Raw genomic sequence first — 26,516 nt, forward strand, 5'->3', positions numbered from 1 at the left:
CTTCTTCACACATCCTGAAATGCTCCCTTAAATTTTATGGATCTCTCAACATAAATGAAGAACCCTTCTGGAATTTAGACAATAGCAAATGCCCCACAGTGTTTCTTTAAACCTGCTGAGAATTTATACACACTTATTTGAACAAATAACTGTAATTGTGTGGTAAACCTGTATCTGGATTATAGGTGTCCATCACAACAATGAACAAAGCATGGCTCACTACCAAAAACCTATTTTCAAAATGTTGGAGTTTGTTTTGATTCGTTTCTTAATAAAGTCTGGTTAAGCTTCAGTGCTGCATCTGAATCCTTCTGTATTTAAACTTTGCTTAGGACATGAATGCAGCCCCAAAACCTCTTACTAAATGCTCATCCAATTATGCTCTCATGGATGTACCACAAAGCTGAACTGTTATTCGTGACATTTACACTCAGAAAGTTTTAATAATTGTAAGTGATAATCTGTTATGCAGCACCCTACAAAGCTGCCCTGGTAATCACCTCTAATGGTTTCTACAGCTGCTGTTTGGACCAAAAAGAACTCTCCTTCCCAAAATGAACTGTTTGCAGATTACACACAGAAGGCTCTCTGACAGTAATGTCTGTCTGCACTCCTGACTCATTTTCTTATTCCAATCCCTCCCTGCTCTTTCCCTATCCTTTAAGAACTTTCCACATTTTCACATATTTTAATACACCTGTGTGGCAAATTGTTGCTGTTCTTGTCCACCAAATATCCCTAACCTCTCTTAAAGAACTGTCCAATCAAGTTAATTTTCCTATGAATATGCCATATTCATCAGAATTCTTGCACATATTCTGGTTTCCAGTTCAGGTTTTACATCTCCTACCTATTTTCAGAGTTTTCTACTACCCACACTATCAATGTTTATAAATAATAACAAACACCTCCAGATCTTTATGAATTATGGGTCATCTGTTGTATATTCCTTCCAAAGAGCAAAACAAGAATCTAAGAAAAATGTAAATAAAGATTGTTCTGTGCTTTAAAAACCAGGCAAATGATCACAACCAACCAGTGCCTGTTCCAGTCCAGCCCCCAGAACACACAGAAAGACAAAACCCCTCCTTACTTCTCTGAAGAAATGCAACACTTCATAGGCAAAGGTGAATGACAAGGACATCTCTCAAACTCTTTTCTTCAGCTCTTTATTTGTCCATATTTTCTGTAATGAATTCCATAATTACATTCTGTAATGAATGTTTACCTTTTTCCTTCTCCACTGTTCTAGTATTGCATTACTTACTGAAAAAAATGTGATTTATATAGCATTCTCAGCCTTCAAACTAACAGAGAATACATGATTTTCCAGCCCCAGAAGAAGAGCCTTTCCCCATTTTTCAGTGTCTGCATTATTCCTGCATGCTTATTATGGAGAATTCAGGTTTGAATACTCAGCCAAAATTGTACCTGTCAGTTTTATGAAGAATTGCAGCTTTCTAATAAGAAACACCAGACCAGAGAGGAGAAACAAACAAAAAAAAAGGAAAAAAGAAAAAATTCCAAACCACAAAAAATCCCCAAACCAGTATAATCCTGGTTTGTTGTTTTTTTTAATGGATTAAAACAAAACACAGTAAAAATTAAAAGAGTAGCACCAACAGTGAAGTTAATAAAACTCCTCTTATCGTCATGAACAATGAACTGGAAAAAACAGATACAGCTTTTCTCTTTTCCATTTATGTAATACACTAAATCATTCTAAGTGTTCAAAATGCACATTATATAATTGACCATACCAATCTCCCTAGTCCATAAAAAATTCTGCAGAGAAAGGCTTTGCCCACACAGCTGTGCTGGCTGCATCCCTGCTGCACTCACTGCTCACAGGTCTGGGCATCTTTGGTACCTTAAAACACATTTATTTACTTGTTTGGTTTTTTTTTTTGATTGAAGATTCCCAAAATAAAGGAAGGCTGTGCTGTTTTGTTAAAAGCCTGTTTAACAGCACACAGCACCAAGGAGAGATACACAACAAATGCTGAAAATCCATCTCCATGGTGTTTCTGGAGTGCTGGAGAAACACGTGCAGGCTGGGCAGGGATGGTTATCTCAAGAATTATACATTTCATTGTTATTTGTCTTTATTTATCTATTAAAAAGCATTTACATGCACTTTTAATGCCAGTACTTATCTGTATTTAGATACATGCTGTCAGTCTGGTATTTATGATATTTAAATATCCTGAAAATAAACAATATGTAACTGTGGGTGTTTAGAACGCTGTTCCTAAAAATCATGGTGAAGTGGCTATGGACAAGCAGCAGCTAAATTTGGAAATAATGATAGTTTTTTTTAATAAGACTGGAACATGAAATATAATTTATATGTCAAAGATGCCACTATCGTTTCCTGAGGTAGATGACAACAAATATCATCCAAACAGCTTAGTTTTATGAAAGTACTGTTTTCAGGACAGCAAAACAAATGATTTTGCAAGCCCAGTGCAACAACAGTGGGGGAACTTTATGCTGTTTGCAACGTGTTCTAGAACCAGGAAAACACAGCAACAAGCAGCTTTGTTAAGGATTAAACACTGATACAGAGATACTGAATAAATGAGCGTTCAGGATGAGTTCATTATGCTACTGCAGCAAAGTAGCCAGCCCTGTCTTTGAGATGGATGTGTTTGCTCTCAGTTGAATGCTGCAGAGTAAATATCAGAGTTCAACCTATTCCAGAAGAATCTGAAGTCAGGAAAGGTGATCTGCATAACAGCAGCAATTTCCAAAAGTATTTACCATTAATTAATTACATGATTGAAAAAACCTGCTAGCAGACTCAATGAGCTTTCAATTACTCAGAAAAACCCCATTAGTAGTCTGCCTTTATTTAACCTTAAAAGCTGCAAAAAATCTACCCAAATTTGCCAATGATATCACATGAAGCCACTTCATAATTTTTCTCTTACACACTTTTTAAGTATTTATTTTGCACATTGCACCCACTGTATTGTTTCTCAGTTGAACTAGAGATGTTCTTGGCAAAAAGAATATTAAAAAAAATATCTTCCAAAGGAAAACTTCCAAACTCAAAACAAGCTGCAGGTACCTCAGTCAGCATCACACCTGCCTCTACACATCCTGCTGCAACTTGGTGCAAAATGGGGCAGAAAAGGCACAATGTACATTAACAATGACTTTCAAAAGTCTGAAAACTCACTGAAATTATTATAACTATTATTATTATTATTATTAATAATAATTCTTTTGTTTAAACTACAGAATATTAAATAAATATTATTTATCTGAACTCTTACAGCACTAATTAATTTTTAAAAATATTCTGAGGCTTTCCATTAAATAAGACACACATCAAAATCACTGCCAGGACATGTACAGAAGAAACCTGGCAGTCTACAAGCCTGCATCTGCCAGGACACTTCTGCCCTCCTCTACCACAACACACACTGTAGGGATTATGTCTGCAGTGCTAAAGCCAGGTTACAACAAGAAAAGAAAGACTTGAGTATCTGCTTTCCAACATAACACCAAGTTAGGCCACATTGTACTTTGCACAATTCCTGTATTGGAGGAGAAGTCAAAGCCTGATTTTGCAAAATGAAAGCATCTAGAGTAGGAGATGCTTTAGGTAACTGTTCAGAGTTCTTATTGTTTCTAGGAATGCAGAAGTAATTGTTTTTCTCTCAACATTTCAGTACTGGTTTGTCTATCAACCCTTGATTCTGCAAAACACCCTTTAAAGTTATCTGCTAAAAGTTGAAGAAAGACAAGAGAATGATGACTCTGCAGTAGGTTCATTAAGTTCTTTCCTAAAGATAAAGACAGTAACATTACACATGTGTAGATTTTCCAGCTTCTTTCATCAAGGAGGAAAAGTAGCAATAGTACACTGCATTATTTTTGCAAGCAGTTCCCAGCTAGTGAGGTCCAAATGAGATACACCCTTACAAACAGCCTTGCAGCACACACTGCACAAACCTGGGATGAAATCCATCACTGAACCAACCTGCCTCAGTCACTGTGGACCTGCTGCTGCTCCTATCTCAGCACAAAACGTGGGACCATGTAGGACAGGCATAACACTGCTTAAAACGACACAGTGCTCAGAATATTCACCCAGGTTGCCGAGATAAAAATAAGCTCTGCTGGCAGCAGTTGAACAGCAAACGTCTTCCCCCACTGGCTGATGAAAACGTCAAGGAGAGTGAGCTCTGCTAGGATAAATGAGGTCACTGTTTGCAATTCCCTGCCAGCCTGCTGCTTGAAGAAAACATTTGTCAGTAAACCTAAAGCAAAACACACTGTACCACAAAGCTGTCCCGAAGTCATCACTCACCCCATCCCAAAACAAACAAGCAAAAAAAGTTCCTTTTAATTCTGAAAGACAGACTGTACACCTCTCACTGTTACAAGCACGATATTTGTTTAAACACTGAATAAAAAGTAAAATTTAAAAGAAATTTCATGGTAATCACAATCTACTTAAATAAAAACAAACGAAAAAGGCCAAAAATAAATGCAAAGCAATGACTGTAGCACTGCTTCTGAACCACTTCTCCAAAATCATTCTATAAGCCCCTGGAGGTCCAATATTTATAGGGGGCCCTGAATTCATACGCAGAACATTCATTGCATTAATCAGCCTTAATAAATAGATCCACCCCAGGGCTTTGGGCAATCCTTTGATGCTCAATCTGCCTGCTTTGAGGAACTGCTCCAGGAAATTATTTTAGGAATAGAATACATAGAGAGAAGGCAGAGGTTTGGAGGTGTTGCTCATGTTCAGCTCATGGTTCTTGGGAACATCCAGACACCACAGACACTGGAATCAACTCACGGTTTAAATCCCTCTGTGTTACCACAAAAAGAATAGCTGCACAGGGTAGTTCATGCCAGGACATCTGACTATCAACAAAAACAATCTTTAACTTTATCCATTTTTAATTAGGCTTTGTCAATAAGCAAGCCAGGCTGAGCTTTACACAGGTCCCCACTCCTGCCGTATGTAATGCTGGCACTGCTTATCCTCAGCAGTCCTAATCCCGCTTTGAAAAACCAAGTGCCAGCATTGGGAATTACACACACTGAAAAATGAACACCAGAATGATCACACAGGCCATTTGTTCCCTTTAAATACCGTTTATCCATAAATAGATAAAAGTATTGCCGAGATAGCTGAGGAAGCTCTGACAAGTCTTTGGGGAAAGTGCTGCTGCTGCTGCTGCTGCTGCTGCTGCTGGCACGGTGCAGGAGCACACCTCTGTCAGGAGCCTTAAACACAGGAGGCACAAGGAGAACCTCTGGCCCCTCCACAGGCCAGGAGTCAGAGCAGGATGGAAGTTTAGGAACAGACCCACCTATGGCTTTGAAGCAAACACCTCCAAAGAGACACGGGGGGATAAAGCTCTGCTCCTCACTTCCCACCTCAGGACCAAAAGGCACTCCCTGTTTCTGAATTAACACTTTTCTCACCCAGAATATCCACCATGGGGCTCTTTTCTGGGTGTCACAGCTCTGCACCCTGCTGTGGGCACAGATGGGATTCCAGAGGTGGAGGAAGCTCTGACAAGATGCAGGATCGACTGCAGAGATGAACTCCATGACTTAGGTCACGCACCTCTGCAAGACACTGCTCTCTGCTCTCAATACACAGCCTTGCCAGTAAACTAAGCCACATAATTAATTCCTTAAATATACAGCAATGATCCTTTTCTTCTGTGATCTTGGGATGAAAGCACAGCACGTGAATACAGATTGCTGTGTTATGGCACCAGGACTTTCCAGGCAATCAGCACCCTGTGGGTGCAGCTACACCCTGCCCAGCACTTCTGAAAGCAGGAGACATCTCAGGAGGGTTTCCTTCTCTTAATAACTGAACAGCTTAATACAGGAGGCACTGATAAAACAAATACATGAGGCACAATTCAATCATACCCAACTGCTGATTTTACAGTTTGTTAAAATGCCATTTCCTAGATGGGAACTCATGCTTCCTGAGGGGGGCTGTGCTTTGCCAGAGGAGGGGCTGTGTTTCTGGGGGGGTCTGTCCTTGCACTCCTCTCGAGACACCCAGCTCCATCCTCACCCTGCAAATCGAGCCACAGCTCAGCCCAGAGGTGACCCTGAGGCCCAGGGTCTCAGACACTCACCCCACAGCCTGCTCACAGACTCTGCATGGCTGCAGCACAAACCCAGCAGATTTTCCCGAGCATCAGGATTTGCTGGAAACACCTGCACCCAGGAGAGTTGGGAAAAGCCACTCCCAGTCTATCCCCAGCAGTGCACAAAGGCATTTCCAAAGACCATGTCCTGGTACCCTCCTTCTCCTTGACAGGGAATTACAGACTCACAGAAATGGGCACATACAGAATCCCTGTCTGCCTTTAGGTGTTCATATAACTTTTGAAAATGCTGCAGCTGACAGGAGCCCCTGGGGCTCTTGGCCACGGACAAGGGGCCACAGCTGCCAGGAGCACATCCTGACACGGGTCTGATGTGCAGAACGTGGAGAACACACGATCTGCACCACACCCAGATCACATCCAGCAGTCCAGAGCTTCCCATCTCATTAACAGGACACCTCAACTCCCTGAAACACACGGGAAGAGACAATCACACCTGCACCTGCCCTGGCACAGCAGCGCTCTGGCAGCAGCAAGTGCACTGCAAAAACAAGGGGAAGATGACAAGGGCCATGGATGTAAAAATGCTCCTAAAATGTCCTGATTTTCAGTGGGACACTGCCTGTGTCTCAGGGCTCTTGCCTTGATGAAGAAGGCTGCATACAGCCTGAAGGCACTCTAGCATGGCACCTGTAATTTCTGAGAGCAGTTTATGACTGAAGGATCTGCTGCTGTCCACTTTCAAAAAGAAAAAAAAAAAATAGATACTAGGGAAACCAAAACTGGCGCATGGAGAAAATGGATTCCAGAGGCAAACAAAAAATAGCTGAAACATGAGACACTTGAGAACTTATTATCTCCAAAACATAATAGCTGGAGCCTTTCATCTTCTGTAGCACACTAATCCAGCAGACACACAGATGGGAAACAGCACACAGCTAGGACCTCAGAAAGGGTGGCTGGTGAAACAATATCCACTTGAACACAGCTTTGGTCTGAAGCTCCACTATGTGCTGAGAGCATCCTGCAGGCTCCACTGCTGGGAAAGGTTTTAGAAACACACCTTTCACAAAAGTCTTCCATCAGATTCTCCTTTATCTCTCACAAGGATAAAAGCACTATTGCACTGAAATGACTTTTGGTTTTACCAGCTGACATCTAGAGCTGTCTGTGAGACATTTTTCAAAAAAGTCCCAGCAACATTACCATGCAGAAAGACTTTACATGATTATTATTGTTCTTCATTAGAGAATCTTTTACTATGAAATGGTTGTTCATAACAAATAAAAGTAATCATGCATTGATATGACATAAATCTTCTTTTTGTTCTTTTGTGGAAAAAACCTAGAGATATCATCTTGAAGATGCACTTCAACCACAAATGAACAAAAATTTCAAAAAATATTTCTGGGAGGCAGAAATATCTCCTTAAGCCCTTAGTGGTGTATCTGAGTATCTGAGCTATGTTCTCTGCCAGGTTCTATCCCATGGGGTCCCTGCTTGGTCCACAGCCCTGCACGTAGCAGAAACTGTCACCTTTACATCGTGCATACTTCTTCAGACAAACCTTGATCGTGGGCAGGATGTGGGGGGACAAGGATGTGGGGCAGCCCCTGGAGCAGCTGGCAGCAGTGCCCTGACAAGTGGAAGTGCCCAGGGAAGCAAGGCACACGCCGTTTTCCAGCACAACAAAACGCAGGGAGACAGCCTGGAAGGCAAGGGGAAGTCAGGAGGACTCTGCAATACAGCCTGCTCTCTTTGCTGTTCTTTCTCATTGAAAATGCTATTTGATCACAGGTCAAAAATAATTCACCTCTGTCACCTCCTTCCTTTCAGGGCTGCAGATGTTCCTGGGCTGCAGAGCCAAAGCAGAGCAGCTCAGCACAGCGAAGCCTGCGAGGGCTGAACAGCTCCAGCCAACACAGAGCTCACCCTGACGCCAGCAAGGGAGGCCATTCACACAGTGTAAGAGCTCGGGGCACTGGGGTCAGCTCTCTTCTCTGATAAACAGCATTTTAATCCTCTCTCTTTCCTTGCTGGAGTTAGTTTTGCCATGGTCTGTACAGAACGCTTTGCCTGACTTCAGCCATCCAAGGGTAAAACTGGCTTTGAAGCCCAACAGAAGGCACACAAATGGAATGGAGAAAAGATTTTTTCTGCAACTTGATGAGAACACTTGGAAAAAAAACCCCACCTGTCCTGTAGCTGATGCTTTCAGGAGAAAGGTAACACTTTTGTCTTTCACTTCTGAAGCCCAATAATTGCTGCAATGGTGATTTCCACCCTCTTCATGTGACAGCAAAAACATAAAACAAGCCTGTTAACAGCTTGGGCAATGCTACATAAGGGAAATATTATTCCTTTAAATTGCAGGGGGAAAAACATCTCAGAAGTGAAAAATGCAATATTTGTACTAGTGTTTAAGTGTAGATCTCAAAGCATGCTCAGGTCCTCAGTTCAAGCCTCACATGTATCAGTATGAACAGGGCCAGGAAACAACTCAAAGCAAAGTGAAATTTTTACTGAACTCTAACTAAGGCTCTCATTACATAGAAAAATCAGAAAAATGAGGTTTTATGCTGATCCACACTATACTGCTCTGAACAGCCTTCTGGTTGTTTTTTAAAAATTCACAGTACAAAGGTCTTTAGCTTTCTCTAATGTTCCCAATTACAAAACATTAATCTTTGTCAATCACCTTTGTCTGAGGTTTATATTTTGTGCCACCAGAACACTGTGACACAATGCCACTTTCTCTCCTGGGAGCCAGCAGCCTGAGACAACTCTGAAATCATGACATAACTCTAATAAACCCCCAGAATTATGTTTGGGTACAAATGAGCCCTGAAGCAGATCCTGTGGTTGTGATTCAGCAGCCTCACACCATCCCAGCAGTGGTTCAAAGGCACTGCAGACCAAGCCCCCTTCCTTCACTGCCTGGGATGCTCTTGCCTTTCAAAAGGAAATGCAGGCAAACATCTGAAGAAAATCCAGCTCAGACATGGCTATGTTTTATGCAGAGGAAATGTTCATAAAAATTGACTGAGAATGTATTTTTAATAGCAATGAAGGAAAAAAAAAATAATTTTTGGATTGGAGATTTAACCCGCCTGTACTGGGATGTGAAATCATTTCACCAGGCTAAGATCATTTCACCATCATTGCAGGCATCTAATTTAAGAGCAAAGTCACCCAGGCTTCCCTCTATAATTAACCACGGAAGACTGATGACCTGAATTGTTCTGCTGAAATACCGAAAATTTATCTAATCCTCCCCACTGATTTAAGAACTTCATCTAAGGCTTAAAGTCAGGTTAGAGAACTTTCAAATTAAAAAGAAATTAAGAAAGAAATTAAGAAGAAGAAAGCACGGAAGGCAACCCAGAAACCTAGAACAGATTAAATTTGCTTTAAAAATACAACAGGCAGATAGCTGCTCAAGGTCCACAAAATATTTAATGCCCATGCATTAAAATGTTACAAAATTGAATTGTGTTTACAGTTTAATGAAGCAGATAGACAGAGCATGTGCTGTTTTCTCTGTACAAAAGCCCAATCAAAGTAAAACTGCATTTCTTCTGATGTCCACATGTTGGTAAACTCAAGGGATTAATAACGATGCAGTCAGAGTCGTAGTGCTTTGCTTCAAAGAAATTTGCAAATGAAGATTAATTCTAACAACTTGATGCATATCTGATAAATACCACTAGAAATACAGAAAATACACGTTTCCAAGTTGTATTTTCATGCAATTATTTGAAAAGGCTTTGTCACAGTGGCATGAAAATTGGTTACTGTCTACTGGTTTGTAATCATTTCTGCCTTACAGTGGTTTTCAGACACCCAAGTACCTCAGGCTGGATGTTGTGAGCATTTAGCATTTCTGAATGTTGATCAGTCACACTCCAGAGCAGAGTGTTTGCTAGCTCAGTCTGTGATTTTCTTCCCAGGTTTGCCAATGGCCAGGAGAGCTGAAACCACACACACCATGGCATCTACAGCTCCAAAGAATCACAGAATCACTGGGTTGGAAGAGATACTCAAGATCACTGAGTCCAGCCCAGCCCTAACACTTCAATTAAACCATGGCACCAAGTGCCATATCCAATCCTGTTTTGAACACATCCAGGTACAGTGATTCCATCACCTTTCCAAGCAGACCATTCCAGCACTTTATCGTGCTTTTCATAAAAACTTTTCCCTAATATCCAAGCTGTATTTCCCCTGGCACAGCTTCAGACTGTGTCCTCTCATTCTGTCATTCTGTCTGCCTGGAGAATGAGACCAACCCCACTGCCTACACCCACCCTTCAGGGAGCTGTAGGGAGTGATGAGGTCACCTCTGAATCTCCTTTTCTCCAGGCTAAACAACCCCAGCTCCCTCAGCTGCTCCTCACAGGGTTTGTGTTCCCAGCCCCTCACCAGCCTCATTGCCCTCTCTGGATGTGCTCAAGTGTCTCAAGGTCCTTCCCAAACTGAGGGGCCAGAACTGGACACAGCACTCCAGGTGCAGCCTCACCAGTGCTGAGTGCAGGGGAAGAACGAGCTCCCTGCTCCTGCTGGCCACACCATTCCTGATCCAGGCCAGGGGCCATTGGCCTTCTTGGCCCCCAGGGCACAGGGCTGGCTCGTGTCCAGCTGCTGTCACCAGCGCCCTCAAGTCCATTTCTGCCTGGGCACTGTCCAGCCACACCGTCCCCAGCCTGTGGCACTGCAGGGGGTTGTTGTGGCCAAAATGCCAGATTCAGCACTTGGATTGATTAAACTTCATCTTTTTGGACTCTGCTGGACATCTTTTTGGACTTTTTGGACATCTGGATGGACAAATTCCAGGTCTCTTTGCAGAGCCCTCCCACCTTCCAACAGATCAGCACTCACTCCCAGCTTAGTGTCATCTGCAAATTTACTGATGAAGGACTCAATACCCTCATCCATGTCACCAGTAAAAACATTGAACAGGACTGGCCCCAGCACAGACCCCTGAGGGACACCAGTGGTCACAGGCCCCCAGCTCTCACTCACCATCACTCCCTGCCCATCCAGCCAGTTCCTAACCCAGCACAGAGTGCTCCTGTCCAAGCCAAGGGCTGCAGCTTTTCCAGGAGTGCTGTGGCCTTGCTGCAGGCCAACTAGACAACATCCACAGCCTTTCCACCAGGCAGGTCACCTGGTCATAAAAGGAGACCAGGTTGGTCAAACACGACCTACCTCTCCTAAAGCCATGCTGGCTGGGCCTGGTACCCTGGCCATCCTGTATGTGGTGTGTGATGGCACTCAGTATAAACTGCTCCTTTACCTTGCCAAGAAAGGTGTGGAACTGGCACGCTGGACAAGAGCCCACTGTGCAGACTGTGGGAAAAGCATGGACACACCAACAGGAAGATGCCTGGTGAGGCAGAGCTGGGTAACCTACTTCGGACAAAAACTCCCACCATGGCAAACTTGGGGAAAGGAAGAAACTGCTTACACACACACACCCCATCCCAAAGTGTGAGAATGGCTCTGGATACCTGGGACTTGAGCTGCATAAAAGTGGTGCCTCTAAAAGAGCACCGGGGTATCCCCACCACCAAGAAGACCAGAAGAAGAAAGGCCAGCTGGATACTGCAGCAACAATGTGTGGTGGTGAATATAATCTGTGTTTCTCTTTCTCTCACCTCTCTCCTCCTATTTATACCCCCCTCTCTCTCTCTTCCAAACTCTCTCACTCCTTGCTGTTAAATAAAATCTGTACTATTAACTTTAGCATACGGTCTCGTTTGCACCTTAATTCGGAGCTTAATATTATATCAGGAGTGGGAGCCTAACATTATTCCAGAAGATCTTAACATTAATTGGTATCAGAGGTGGGATCATGACATTAAATTAGTGTCAGAAGCGGGATCATAACACGGAGTGTTGGTACAACCCCAGTTTCACAGGACCTGACACAGTCTCTGTATGCACTGGGCTGTGCCATGGTGCACCATGGGTGGCCCATCCATACCAGACCTCTCTTCCCAGCTTTTAAATCATCAACACCGTGTCTAAAATCTGTGATTACAATACTATAAAACTACCACAAACTGTTGCAATATTTTCTTGATATTTATTTCATGGGTGTATCACTGCCCAATCCCACATTCCACTGCAGGAGCCTTTCACTCTGACCAGCAGCACAGCAGCGAGAGGCAGATTACACCCAGACAGCTGGTGGCTTTATTATGTAACATTTCTGAAAAGGAAAATTGGATTGGGTGGTTTATCTTAATGTTCAGGGGTTGGGGATGACTGGATTAGAGTTTTTTAATTGCTGTTCTGTTACTCCTCCCGAGACTGGTTTGTACAGCAGAGGACAAAGCTGCTAGAGATAGGGTTATTTGCTCTAAGCTGCATTGCTTGGGAGCAAAGGTTAATATGGCTCACATCCAGGTTCACCAGGTCAGTGTCTTGTAAGAACAGAGAAACTCCTGTAAGGCTGGTTTCTCCAAAGCCACAGCATGGTGAATCAGAACACAGCTACTCTCCAGGCAGCAGGGTACCAGTAGTTTCATTTATATCCAAGAAAATATCAATAAAATCTCCACCTGAATTTACACAACACATGCCCCAGGATGAAAACTTAAGTAACTCTCAACACTAACAGCTACATGTTTATGAGCCCTTCTACTGTTCTGGGGAACATTTTCAAAGCACCCAGCATTGTATCATTTCAAGCTGCATCACAAATGTTCACTACCTGAAATGTAAACCCTCCTGGGAAGCAGGTATCATTACATCCAACTACAGCTTGGTTTAGCATCACAAGTGATTTGATGCCTCCAAACTTCCAGATTCGACTGCAAGCACTAGGGTAACTTCCCAGGATGTGAGTGTATTTTGAAATAAAAAGATGAATAATCCATGGGAAAAGCGCAGACAATAGCTTTTATACACGTCCATAAATCATAAATCCAGGCACAAAAAGGCTTCTCTTGGCCAGTGGCAAAATAATAAAACCCAAAATAAACCTTTATGTTTCTCCCAGAATTAGACTCTTTGCAGGTTTCTGAAAGACTCTTTGGGCATGGACCCAAAAAGGAGGAGAAAAGTCAGTGTCAGAGACATGAAATGGGATGAATGCACTCACAGTCCTTGTCAGATGTACCAACTGCTTCATCTTCCAATTACTGTTTCCAGAGGCTTTTTTCAGCCTCCCCCTTCACTGGTCCATGCTTATGGTCTGACCCCAAGGTTTAGCAAAGCAGGACCACAGCAACAGGACAGGAGCTTATTATCCTGGGGTTCAAGACAGCAGCAGTGGATTCAGAATGAACTCTCCAAGTCAGTATATACAAATAATTATAACACAGACTGCAGCAGATTGAAGATATCTCTATATGCTAAAAACATTCAATTAAATTAATTCATTATATGCATAGAATTATTAATACCAGAAGTCCTCAAGCAAGAAAGATCACCATGAAAATAATCCCAAAGTTCTGGTAAGTGTTTCCAGCCAAATCACACGGATACCCTCAGCTACTTCCTTTCCTAATACACAAACTTTCTGCCTCTTTTTCCAGTTTGATGGGATTGTTTGCAAATATTCTGTTTATGTAGTGACTTTTTTAAGAAATCAATCTAATCACTTCAAGAGAATTAAATGCTCTTCCTCCCCCTTCTTGTCTATTTGGAAAGACTCTCTCCCCATTTCAGAGTCAGACAACATAAACTCCTGGTAGGTTTGTCAAATCACACCAATTCATGGCTAGTTTAGAAAAACTGAAACAGAAAAATGGAAAATGCAGATAACAGTATTAATTTCCATCCACTTGATACTTATCCTGTCTGTTTAGACTTCAGAAAAATGTTGTTGTTTCCCTCTATGTTCCAATTGCAATTCAGTCTTGGATGGCGACTGAAGCTCTGTCACAATATAAATAAAACTTCCACAAACGTTTAGAATTGAACTGCAACTGCTGAAGTACAAAACCACAGAAACAAGTCTTTGGTGCCATGCAGCTGAAGAATTGAGCCCTCAAAAAACCTTTGAAGAGAAATAATGAAAGGTCCCACAACCTGTGCACTAAAAATTATGGGATATTTCAGTGGCTGACAGATCCAGAGCTGTGAGCCTGAATCTGTCAGAGACCTGGCTCAGATGTCCATAAAGGAACACGCTTTTCTTGGTGAAAACAAAGAACACCCTCACCCAGATTAACCTCTTGGCACCCTCCAAAGCCTGCTTTTACTTAGAAGTTTTATGCTTGAGGTGAATTTCTGGGGACTCTCAAATTTTGTGCTTCACCACCATCAGAGAAGGCTGCATGCTGAATGCATTGCCTTTGGGCAATATCTTAAAAGCCAACTAACTTCTGATTTTTCCCAAATGATGTTAAATCTTGATAACTGAGAGCTGTTTTCAAACACTTCAAGGTAAGGCACAGACACCTCCAAGTCTCAGAAGACTGTTCCATGATCAGAAAGTAGACTTATTTTTTGTATTACTAAAAACTAAATCTGTGAAGTGCATGAAGGGCTAGTATGATAATGGGTAAGGAATTTTTCTTATAGCAAAAAGAGCCACAGAGACAGGAATAACAATGAAATAGAAAAAAACAACCAAAACAAAACAAACAAACAAAAACAACCCCCAAAACAGAAAGGGCATTGCAATGTCACTGGTTCATCCAGGTCAACTTTCAGGAGACTTAATACTGAAAACACTTTCATAACATACAAATATTATCTCTGTAGGAACATTCCTTTTCTCTGATGGGATTAAAATTTTAAAAAAGCCTGATTAATATAAAAAAACAAAAAAAGCTTTATGCAAGGTAGGGCAAAAACAAAGGGAGAATCTTTTCCTGTGTGGAAAAAGTCTATTAATATCACCTGGAAGTTTCCATCACTGCTGATTAAGAAACACCTATGATTTTGCTTTCTCCAGGACCAGTGGAAACTGATGAAGGGTCCCTTATGATATTTCACAGAGCTCACTAGTTTTTCATGGATTTGCTTCAAATGCCCAAGAAATTTCAAGGATTTACACTCTTGAAACGTCTCTCCCTTCAGCAACCAGGGTTCTTCTCACCTACATTGCTTATTCTAAGATTTCCACAGATAATTTTGAGCAAGTTTGGTTTCTTTACTTTTTACAGAAATTATTAGGAGAGGCTCCAGACCTCCCTATGCCGTGAAAGAGAGAAACTGGAGGGATCATAGGCAGAGGGAGGAGCTGTTACAATCCATGGTGTGGGCTGATGGGTACAGGAATGGAACACAAGACACACAGGACAATGTGCCTCTCTGTGTGCTCACATAAAATATCCAAAAATTATGGACCAAAAAAAATTATAGACAAAATTTACCTCCAGATCTTCACCATGAGCAAGGAACACTATCAGAAGAGTACAAAACCTCAGTGTTACTATGGAAGTAACCCTTAAAAAAGCAGGCTTAGAATATTTAATAAATACTTGCACAGATGAGCTGTCTCACACTGACACATGGGGGATATTCTAGATTTGTGTCTTAGGTGTTTCTTTGTTTTCTTTTTCCTGATAGGAAAGAGGATAATGAGAGACAGCAATGGAACAGTGAGGTCTGATTTGCTGTTAGATTTCAAAGACCATTCTCTGATTCCTGAAAAGCAAGTATATATATACCAATATATATCAATATATCAAAAGGATAAGGAACTCAATCCAGAGGAGATAAGAAAGGTGAAGTTTTTAAGAGGCTGAAGGAGTTCATACATTGAAACTCACAGTGACTGGAAAAAAGAAGGGGAAAAAAAATAAAAATAAAAAGAAAGTATGAATGAGTTACTGTAGCCCAGAACTCTGCAGAAATGTATGCACAGATAATTTATGTGACATATGTGTTTCACACTCCTACTGTTCTGCAGCACTCTGTAAAACCTGCTGTTATTACATGCTATACTGGCATGTCTATTACTTTCCAACAAGAAAATCATTACTTTGGCCTGCCTCCTGGTCTTGCTGAGTTTTGTACAGCTCACCTGGCCATTCCAAAAACACAAGCTGAAAAATTGTCTATAAATCAGATACTTGACAGAAAAAAAAAGTACTCTGCACTACTTAGCAGAGCCAGGGCTGTACTGCATCAAATTCTACTGCCTGCTTTTTAACAATACCATCACTTAGAAAAAATGGCACTAATATAATGGCTCAATATTCAATGTAATGAAGTGGGCTCAACAGCATTCCACCAGTCACAAAAGAGACACTGCCGTCAGTCGTTTGTGAATAAACTTCCCTTTGTTGTGATTTAATCAACCTTCATTTTTAACCTGCATACATAAAACATTAAATGTTAGAAGCCTTAATTACTTTGAAAAACACCTGAATAATTTAATCTCAAAGCACAGCTTTTTCCATATCAAGAACCTCAAGAAACTCCTTAAGGGCAAAAGCCTCCCAGTAACCTGTCAGCTAAATCCAAGAGCCTTTGTAGAACCAGTTAACTCATTTTCAGTGACAAAACGTTGCTTCTACAAATACTGTTAAATACAGACTTTGTCTGCCTACCATGTGCAGTGTCTCAGGAGCAAATCTCAACATGCCAGCTGTAAAACAAAACTTGTTGGGAGGAAAAACCCTCCCTGAATTACAGAACAAGTGATCCACCAAACAAATGGAATTGCTCCACTAGAGCTGGGTGGACATTACTGCATGTGCACAGCCCAACATGGACCTGCTAAAGCCACCAAACAAGTGCTGGTGTGGTTTTGTGCCTGCTTTAACTGAACCACCACACTGCAAGGAAGACACACATCAAGTTGCTTTCACTGCAATAGTCCATGCAAAATAAAAAGGAAAAAAAAAATTAGTCCTTTCCTCAAAATCTTTATAGCAAGTGAGATGCTGTGTAACTGAAATTCTTGCTCTCTCAAGGAAGAAAAAAGAAAGGAAAAACAAAAAAGAAAAAAACAAATTTGCATAGTACTTACAGCCAGATCAAGGTCCTGGCATGAGAGTTAATGCCAGATCATGGATGAATGCTGACCACATCCAGCCAAAGTGTAACCTCTGAAGTCCTTTCCAGAGTCACAGCTGCAACTTTCTGACCCCAAAGTAAATATATATTAAGTGCTGCCACATGCTGTGTGGAAATTGGTAGAATTCCATACTTCAGTCTGCAGCTCTTCAGGAAAAATTCTCTTTAGCTCAGATATAAGATAACCTATTGTTCCTTTCCTATTATAACAAAGATTTACAGTAGCACATAAAAAGGAAAGGAGGAACTTTCTATCATTGTCAAGAAGCAGAAATGGGAAAAAAAAAGATTATTGCAATAAAGATTTGGTATTTTTATCTCATAGGAGTTCATTTGTATTGACTATCAACAATAGTAAAACTACCAGTAATTCACCAGGGCATCCCCATCATTCCATGTCCTGCAGACTGCAACCCATTACATTTCCCTGGGATACCACCTTTTTCCAAGGGCCAAAAATTTTTGCTTGGGCATCTTTCTGGAAACCATTTTTCATTTAAAGACACCAAAAGGTGCAGAGTTCCAAACTTACCTCAGCATTTCTATTCCAGGGGTTCAACTGCCTGCCTTGAAAAATATGTTCCTTATTTCCCTTTCCTTTTTCCTTTTCATTTTATGTACATATTGCTTCTCATTATGATTTGTGCAAGATCAGGCACTCCACTGAAACACAAAGCAGCACCTGGAAGGGATTTCTTGCACTGTGTCTGTTTTATCCCTGAGCTGGTCACAGCCAGAGATCTCCATCTCATCCATCCCATCCCTCCTATTTATGTGCCTTGTTTCCACCAAGCTTGTCCCAGCCCACATTTTAGATGGTGGATGTGCTGAAGTCCTGCTTTTAATGGAAATCCACTACAGTGAAATAGATAACGCCTTTCCCCTCATTAAGGGAAGTGGTTTCCATGTAAATGTGACCATGGCTCATTACTCCATACTCTACTTCAGCACACTAAGCACAACACAGGCAGAAAAAAAAAACCCTGTTTTTATCAGGTCTTTTGAAATTTGCTGGAGATTTTGGTGTGCTGCACCTCTCCTCCTTATTACCAGTGCAAGTTAAAGTTCCTAGAAATGATGGAAAGACTCACAGTGTATGAAAGCAACACTCAGTGCTGCGTCCTCAGCATCCACAGATCACTGAAAAATAGGTGTGTGGTTAAGAGTCCATCCTGCTCAGCTGAGTCACACAGGATTGTGCTGGCAGCAAGAACAGAGGAGGAATTTACAGCCCAAATCTGCTGGGGTTAGATAAACAGGTAATACTAATTCTACTCAAAATCATAGAATTATGCAGATGAAATGCTGCCTTTAGCACTATGAACCACTTCAGAGATAATCATTGAAAGCTCTGCTGGATCATACCCAACATCCCTAAGTATGCTCTCTATTTACCATTTTCCCAGAATAATGGATGGAGTATGGATAGCACAAGAAAATCAGATTAAACTGATTTTCTAATACAGTCTTTTATTTTCAGGACTACACAAATTTTCTAAAGCAAGTCTCCATTCACAGACACAATCTGTATTGAAATAAATAGAAAATCTTCCACCTGGAATTTCCAGGCTGCATAGATGGTCTTGAGGGTGAGTAATAGCCAAGTGCCATAACCCCTGAGCAGGAGCAGCACGTGTTATCTCTCCCAGACACCTGGGACTGCTCCACTGGCACAGCAAACACAGACACACGGACGTGCAACACTTTGGGAGCAGGAGCTGCACCCTAAGTGACAGCCACTGTGACCACTCTATTTCCTATCACCTCAGGCTCCTGCCTGAAGGGCAGAAATCCAGACCCTTAGACTACCACCATTACCACCAACATTCCTGCAGCTCCTCTGGGTTGTGAGGATACCCCTAAATCTGAGGGTTTTCCTCATAGAAACACACAAATATCAGTGAGCCAGACCCGTGCTGCCCACAAACCACTCTTACTAACACCACCACACGTCAGCTGCCTCCCCATGGCACTGCTCAGTAACACTGAAAAAAGGCAGCCAGCTTTCCCTAACTGGGCACTGGAGGTCCATCACAGGCAACTCTGACATTTCAAATTCCCAAAACAACAACACACCTCAAACACTGACATTATTTCTGAAATTGCAGCCTTCAAGGACCCACCTAAATCACAGAAATTTTGCAATCAGGCAAGAACGGAACAAGGGCTTTTAACCTCCAATTTCATAATGTCCATTCTCCTTCAAGTTAGTGGAACTCTCAGATACATCCACCCATGCAGAGCTAGGAAAAACATCTCAGTTACAGAAGATCATAAACCTCCAGCAAGACTTACACTATTTTTGTTTCCTGCTGTCTATTTCAGATTCTTAGTGGTCCTCTTAAGTGAAATTTAGACCTCTCCTCCATCTCAAACTCAATCACTCATGTCAGTATATTTCTGTCTCAACTAGGGAGGCAGTAAACACTGGTATGTTTGAAAAATAGCAAACAAATACCTACGAACATGTAAGAAACTGATCCAGTGTTGAAATGAAAAAAAAACAAAGTCATGCAATGTAGTTGTATCAGGCCCAAGCCAAGTGAAATAAAAACAAACCAAAATCAGACAGCTGCTTTTAAATATATGCATGCATTCATCACCTTCTATGTTTGTTAAATCTGTGTAGCAAAGAGAGAGCAGCAGAACTGGACAGGGAAGCCACACCTGTTAAGGACCTGATTTGCACACTTCTGTATTTCTGGGGGTTACATGGACCAGCTCCAGGCTGATCCCAAGGATCCAACACCCACTGAGAGCTGGTGCACCCCACGGGTGCTCCTGGAGCACATCAGCTTCTTTCATTTCATCCTCAGGGAATCCAGCCCACAGTCTGAAACTGCTCTGGGGTGCAAGACAGAATCCACCAGGGTCAGTCAGGATTTGCTCACTGATCAAGTTTTAAATCCAAACTGAAATGTTGTAATGGGCTTACCCAACTGCAACGTACTGCAGGCCAAGGGACTCTTCTTGAACTGCACTGACTCAGGTCACCCAACCTTTAGAGCTTATTTATTTAGAATTCATATTAGACCACTGATAGAAACACCTCTTCCTTAAGACTCAAAACTGTAGCACACCATCACTCATAATTAGGTGGACTTGTGCTCAAACCCTTGTTCTGAAAGACTCCCCCAATAAATCTTGAATGCTTTGATTTAACCAGGCTCTGAAGCCTTAGGATGGAGAAGGGGAAAGGAGGTCAGCAGTCTCTGCTCCGCCAGGGGCAGAGGGAACAAACACAGGGGATGAATGATCAGTCGCACTGGCAGTGTTTGATTTACTTTCTTGCACTTGCCCAGCACTTCAAGCAAGTTTAACAGCTTTCCCCTTGGAATTTGGAATTCCCTCCATATTCTCAAAAACAAAACTTCTATATTGGCCCGGTTTGTTTTTTTGGAAAGCTACAAAATGCTTTTCTTTCCTCCCCAAGGGAATTGCAAATTGCAAATATTGCCCCAGGCAATCTAAAATATGCCCCCAAAAGCTTTTACAGAATCCTTATTTTCCTTAAATTATTGCATTGTTTGATACTCCCTAATTGATTTTTCTTAGGCAATATCCTCCAAATGCCAGAGGGGTTTTATCTTATCTATTTTATCTTAGAATCGGTCAAAACTATTTACAGATTCTCTACATAAATAACACATAATAAGCTATGTGGCTATTGCCAGCAGTGTTAAGAAAGATTAAAAAAGGTCTTTTAGCTTCTGCCTCAGATCTGTAGGTCATCCAGTGTCCTTCCTAATGGATAAATACAGTAATTTATCATCATCAGTCACCACCAGCATTGTTCTTTTACTATCATATATTCATGAACGTCATTCGATGCAGCTGAGTGAAGCATAAAAGAAGCGCATGATTAAAGTGCAAAGGGACAGAGTTTGAGACATCTGAGATTTTGTGACTAATGCACCCACTTGAAATATGACACAGGTCCTGTAAGACTTCCAAAGACAGTGTCAACAAGTCACAGGTACCTGCTGGCAGGACACAGGCAGGTGTGGCAGCAGGTGGGACTACCTGTGCAATGTTAAAGGAAGTCATATATGTGAAATGCAAATTCGTGCACACACAAGTCCTTCCATAGGTCAGACAAATTTCAAAACTCTTATTAGTTAAAACATAAAAACAAAACACAATAACAACAACAATGATACCCCTCTAGGGATCACTTACTGCATTGTTTACTACCACAAAGGGAAGAGAGTCTGTGGTCACATTTGTGTGTCACTAACACATGCATATGATCTCCAAATGCCTCCAAGTTATTAAAAAGTGCTAAAAGGATGGCTTTCAAATTTGAGAATAACATAAACAGCATCTCTGTTTGCTTAAAGAGTTCCTCCCTCTTGTTAATTATCAAAGTAGCTTGCCTGAAGCAATACTTTCAATGGGAAGATTCTGGAAAAAAAACACAGACAGGGTTTTTAAAAATAGCTAATACAATGTGTATGTTCAAATAGCTGAGGCTACAATGTAACCTACAGCTGCCTGCAATTCTTTCAAACACAAAAGAGCCAAAACGATTGCCCTGCTTCAGAGTTTTTGATTCACTGCATTAAGTAATCCCTTTAATCCACCTGCAAGCAGAGGGCTCTGCATGCTGGAGAGTCAGGTGCTGTGTGATGCTGCCCAGGTTCCCACACGCTGTTCTGCAAGCGAGGCACGCTGCAAAAAAGGCATCAGAACCATGAGGGGAGGGCACCACGAGCAAGAGAGCACCAGCACAATCACCCTGCCCCGTGTCCACCAGCAGAGATCTCTTTGTGCTTGTGCCCCAGGGCAGAGGCTGGATAAAGGACTGGAAGGGTCTTGAAGTTTTCTGCATGAGGAAAGTGATTTTCTGACACTCACTGGACACTCATCACTTCTGAATTTGAGAGGTGCAGAGAAACAGCCTTGTGTGCTCTGCAGACACTGAAAAAAGAGCGTGGCTCAAGCTCCCCCAGACTGGGCAGCAGAGCAGGTACCAGATGGCACAGACAGCGATGCTCCTCAATTAACATCAGGAGCATCTCACCAAAAACGAGCCTGCCCCTGCCCCACGGAGCTCAGAGCAGAAGACAAGAACTGCAGTGAAGATGGAAGACAAACCTCAGGCTTTTTGTGCCAATCACCACCATCAGGGACACGGCTGAACTACATCGAAACAGTCACCAGGCACACAGAAAATGAATAAAGGCCACATGTACTATTTGAAAGATGACACATCCTGTGTCTTCCTCAAGAATCTGAATCCTGAACAATATTGCAAACCACCACAGGTAATACATTTTCCTATAAACTTCTTGGGCAGCTGGTCACACAGTCAAAAGATACTGCAAGCCTGTAATCCCCCTTGCTGGATTCAGCACAGGCACAGTGTGGCCTCTAGATAGCGTAAGAAACAGAATTTTAAAGTTTAAGTTAAGAGCCAAATGATAGCTCTTTATGAAATATTCTGGGCATAATAATATAACCTTATTTCACCACTACTATTGGCTTTTCTTATTGACTGTTTGTGACATTGTGCTGAAGCTTGTTGAAACCAGTAAGTTGGGTAGAGCACCACAACAAAGCAAGGTAAAAGTTCCCCTAGGCTGGTAAGCAGGAAAAATGCAAAGTCACTTTGGATTATGTACTAGAACTGGATTTCTTATTTCAGCCTGAAGCCAGCTCTGAACACAAACAGGAGCGGGGGACATGGACTTGACCACCTGACTAAATCTTTCAAGTACTGGAACTGTTGTGTGTATGTGATTAAAAGTTTCTGCCTGGCCCATCAAGCTGAAACTGACCTGAGTGGGGCAAAGGAGAGCCCTTTCACCTTGATAAAAGCTCATTAAGGTGAATATTGCTCTGGACAGACACAGCTATCCATCAATGCTTCTCCCACTACAAGATCAGAGTCTGCTTTGGGGAAAAAGGAGCAAAACAATGAAGAAAGACATAAAAACAGAAATTATTTTGGCTTTAGTCACTGCAAAAAAATAAAATGCAGATGTCTTTTGTTCAGATGTACTTTTAGAATGTGCCACCTGTCTGGTGACCACAGAAACTGGTCATGTGACAGAAAAAGTCAACTCCTGAAATCAACAGTCAAGCAACAGTAGCCACTTGTCCTTGTTTTTTTCACTAAACATGTAATTTAAATGCTTACCAAATAATGTCCCGATTTAGTACAATACAATGTCTGATTTGACCTTGCCTGCTTTAAGAAGAATAATGTAGTAGATTCTGAAATTACAGAGGAAAAACAAAACAAAACAAAAAAGCTAGCAAAAAACTCACACACACACACACACAAAAAGCCCCATCAGACAAACAAAAAAAACCACTCACCACCTTTTTTTCTGTTTTAAAATCAATTTTAAAAAGGCATCAGGTTGGGAGAGTAAAAGAGGCTCAGGAGAAAATGATTATAAATTTCAAAGGTCTGTCTTCTGCACACACAAAGAACAGCAAGTAGCACCAGGTGGTGTAGATCATCTGGTTTTTTGTAAACAGACTGAAGCCTCACAAAGGTAATACCTAGAGGAATTATCTTAGTTTTTCATCTGCAAAGGCAGCAACATTCATCAGCCAGCAAGTCATTCAGGTACATTATATTTTTCAAATATGTTGTGTCCACTGACTACCAAATGGTTGTGCCTTCTAAAAAAGATCACTAAACATCATTGTCCAAGACCCCAGGACAATTCTTAAGAGCTTCAAGATGAAAAACACTCATTTTTGCCTTCTAAGGGAAACTGAAAGAGCCACATTAACTCCTGACACAGCACTCAAGTGACAGAAGTCTGAGCACTTGGATAGAGCATTCCAGAAATACAGGTAATTTACAGCTATTTTCCCTTCTACAGATATATTACCTGAACATAAAACTGTAATTTTTGCAATAAATATGACCCATCATTTAGCAGCGAGGTGAGAATAAATCTGGCTGATTTATCAAACTGAATGCCAAAACATCAATAGCACTGTTAATGGAAGTTGTTATTGGATGCCTTGTCCCAGGGGAGCCTTGGTTTAAAAGTACCATCAGAGGACGTGTTGGATATGAAGTTGTGTCCAATTATTTATAAGGTGATGGCTGTGGATGCTTCAGTCAGTCAATCCAAGCTTTTATTTAAAGTGGAGAATCCCAGCATTATCCTGCTGTAATTTGAAATCCCATCCTGGGTCACAAATTTACCTATAAATTTGCCAGAAATACTTCACCTTTGGTATGACTGCTCTCAGAGAAATCTGTAAAACCAGACCTTGGAATCAGGAAAGAGACTGACACTTAGAAGATCTTGGTACAATTCCTTTTTCTTTCTAGAACCTTTTTCTACTTGTCTACCAGAAAAGATTTGCCGCCCTGCTGCCTCAGGAAACCCTTCTCAGAGCAGACACCTTCTTGTTATAAAGAGGTCAATAAGCTCCAAGTGTCAAAGACAGTGACACTACGAGTTCACACAAGCTCACCAGCAACATTCAGTGTGAAACATGAGTACAAGACAGAGATGGATTTATTGAAGGCCCTGAGAAGGATGCATTTTCCATATGAGCAAGCCCATGAGTGCTGTGGGGTGTGGAAAAGCAGAATGAACATATGAACTCCTGATCTTCTTCCCCCCATGCTCACCACAGCATCAACTCCGCAACTGCAACCACGAAAAACCAACAAAAAAGCTTTGAAACGATAATATTCTTTTGTTAGGATCACAGGCACATCACACTGCTGCACTGAGAATGGTTTCCAGCACAAACCTAAGTCAGACCCAGCCTCTGGTCCAGCCCTGCCCAGGGTGAGCGTGTCCCACGGATCCTGCAGAGGTGCAGGAGTGGACATCCATGACCCTGACCTCATTCTGCACGGAGCTCACTGCAGGACTCAGGCCCCCTTCCTTATGAGGGGCATTCAGACCCACAGAAAGCCTTGCTATCCACTACAAGCAACATTTCACATGCCATGCTGTTACGTAGTGCATGATGTCCCTGACACCTAAGACAACAGGCAACCAAAGCTGATTCAGTATTATTTTAACCAAGATAAGTAAACTTGCTCTGAAAAACCCAATCCAAATATACAGGACTTCACACCTACAGCTCACTCAGCCAGGCCCACACACAAACCAGTGGCTGCCACATCCACCACTGAGAGAAGCTGAGAACTCCAGAGCACTCAGGCAATAATATTTCTATATTCAGGATAAACCTTAATATTTAAGTGTGCTTTAAATTGATATCTTACTGCTGTTCCTCATTACAACCTAAAAAAGCAGTCAAACTGGTAATTTTGTTCATGTAATATTAATCCTCCTTTGAAAAGACCTCCACCTCCAACAACAATTGCCAATTCAACACTTCTGAATTGAATATAAAGAAATAGAGATTGGTTAAGTTCAAGTACTTTTTATTACATCTAATAGCAGTACCCCTTTAAAGCAAAACAATGTCCTTGAAATTTATGAGCTCTGTGAACCTCTGAGCCTATTTAAAATGATCTTCACTTTTCCATAAATTCTACTATTTGCACAGAATTTAAGCACTGGTTGAAGTTACCCATCTATTTCAGATCACGTAACTTACGCAATTAATTTATTCAAGAAGGATCAAATGTATTATTTTACCAGCATTACACGAAAATGTGCATTTTTTCAGCGGAGAGCATAGATCTTTAAATATATTTAAATGAATGGGTTCAGTGATACTGGACAGACTCCTCGGAGCTGAACGTGCAGCCTGGCTGTGCTTGCAGGACTGGGTACTCAGCCTCTGGCTGGCTAAAGCACATCTGAGCCCAGCAGCTTCCACTGCTGGCGTTTTTCACCCAATGCGAGTGTATCGAAGGAAAATTAAGCTCGGTGGATGGATATAGGAGCGAATGAAAACGTGAAATGCAGCTCCCCACGTCCTGCGAGCCCGTTCAGCGTGCCGGAGTTCCACACCGAAAGCGGCGCGCACGGACTATTCGCAAAAAAAAACAGCAAAAACAATCTGAAAACCCCTCCGTTGGAGTTGGAATATTTTAAGGTGCTTGGGGGAGAGGGAGAGCTGAGCGCTGCCGGGTGCCGAGGGCAGGTGCGAGGCTCCGGCTCCGCCCCGGCCCGGCTGCCGGAGGGTGCCCGGGGGCAGCCCCATCCCTCCCGATACCGCCCGGGAGCATCAGGAGCAGCGATCTGCTGATGGAAAACTTCGATTTTGGGAGCATGACATCCAAGTTCGGCTGCTCCCCGGTAGCGTCTCCCGTATGCGGACGCCGCCCGAGACTCGAAGCGAGAATCACCTCTACCGAGAGGCATCAGCACCCCGCCAGCCTCAGCCCCGCCAGCCCACGGGGCGGCACCGTCGGGCCAAGGGACGTGACTGCCGCCCGGCCGCTGCCAAAATCCCCCCACCGGGAAACCTCCCCGGCCTCCGGGGCCGCTCCCTGCCCGCCCCGAGCGGAGCGGGGGGCGA

At 42.2% G+C, this 26,516-nt stretch overlaps 1 protein-coding gene across 2 annotated transcripts in view; it reads right to left on the reverse strand.

The window, feature by feature from the left end:
• DPP10 (dipeptidyl peptidase like 10) overlaps window positions 1-26,516 on the reverse strand; it is a 431,847-nt gene that overhangs the window by 213,924 nt on the left and 191,407 nt on the right. The window lies entirely within an intron of this gene.

The sequence above is a fragment of the Cyanistes caeruleus genome, chromosome 7 (assembly GCF_971803275.1).
Source record: "Cyanistes caeruleus chromosome 7, bCyaCae1.hap1.1, whole genome shotgun sequence".
Taxonomy (NCBI): Eukaryota; Metazoa; Chordata; class Aves; order Passeriformes; family Paridae; genus Cyanistes; species Cyanistes caeruleus.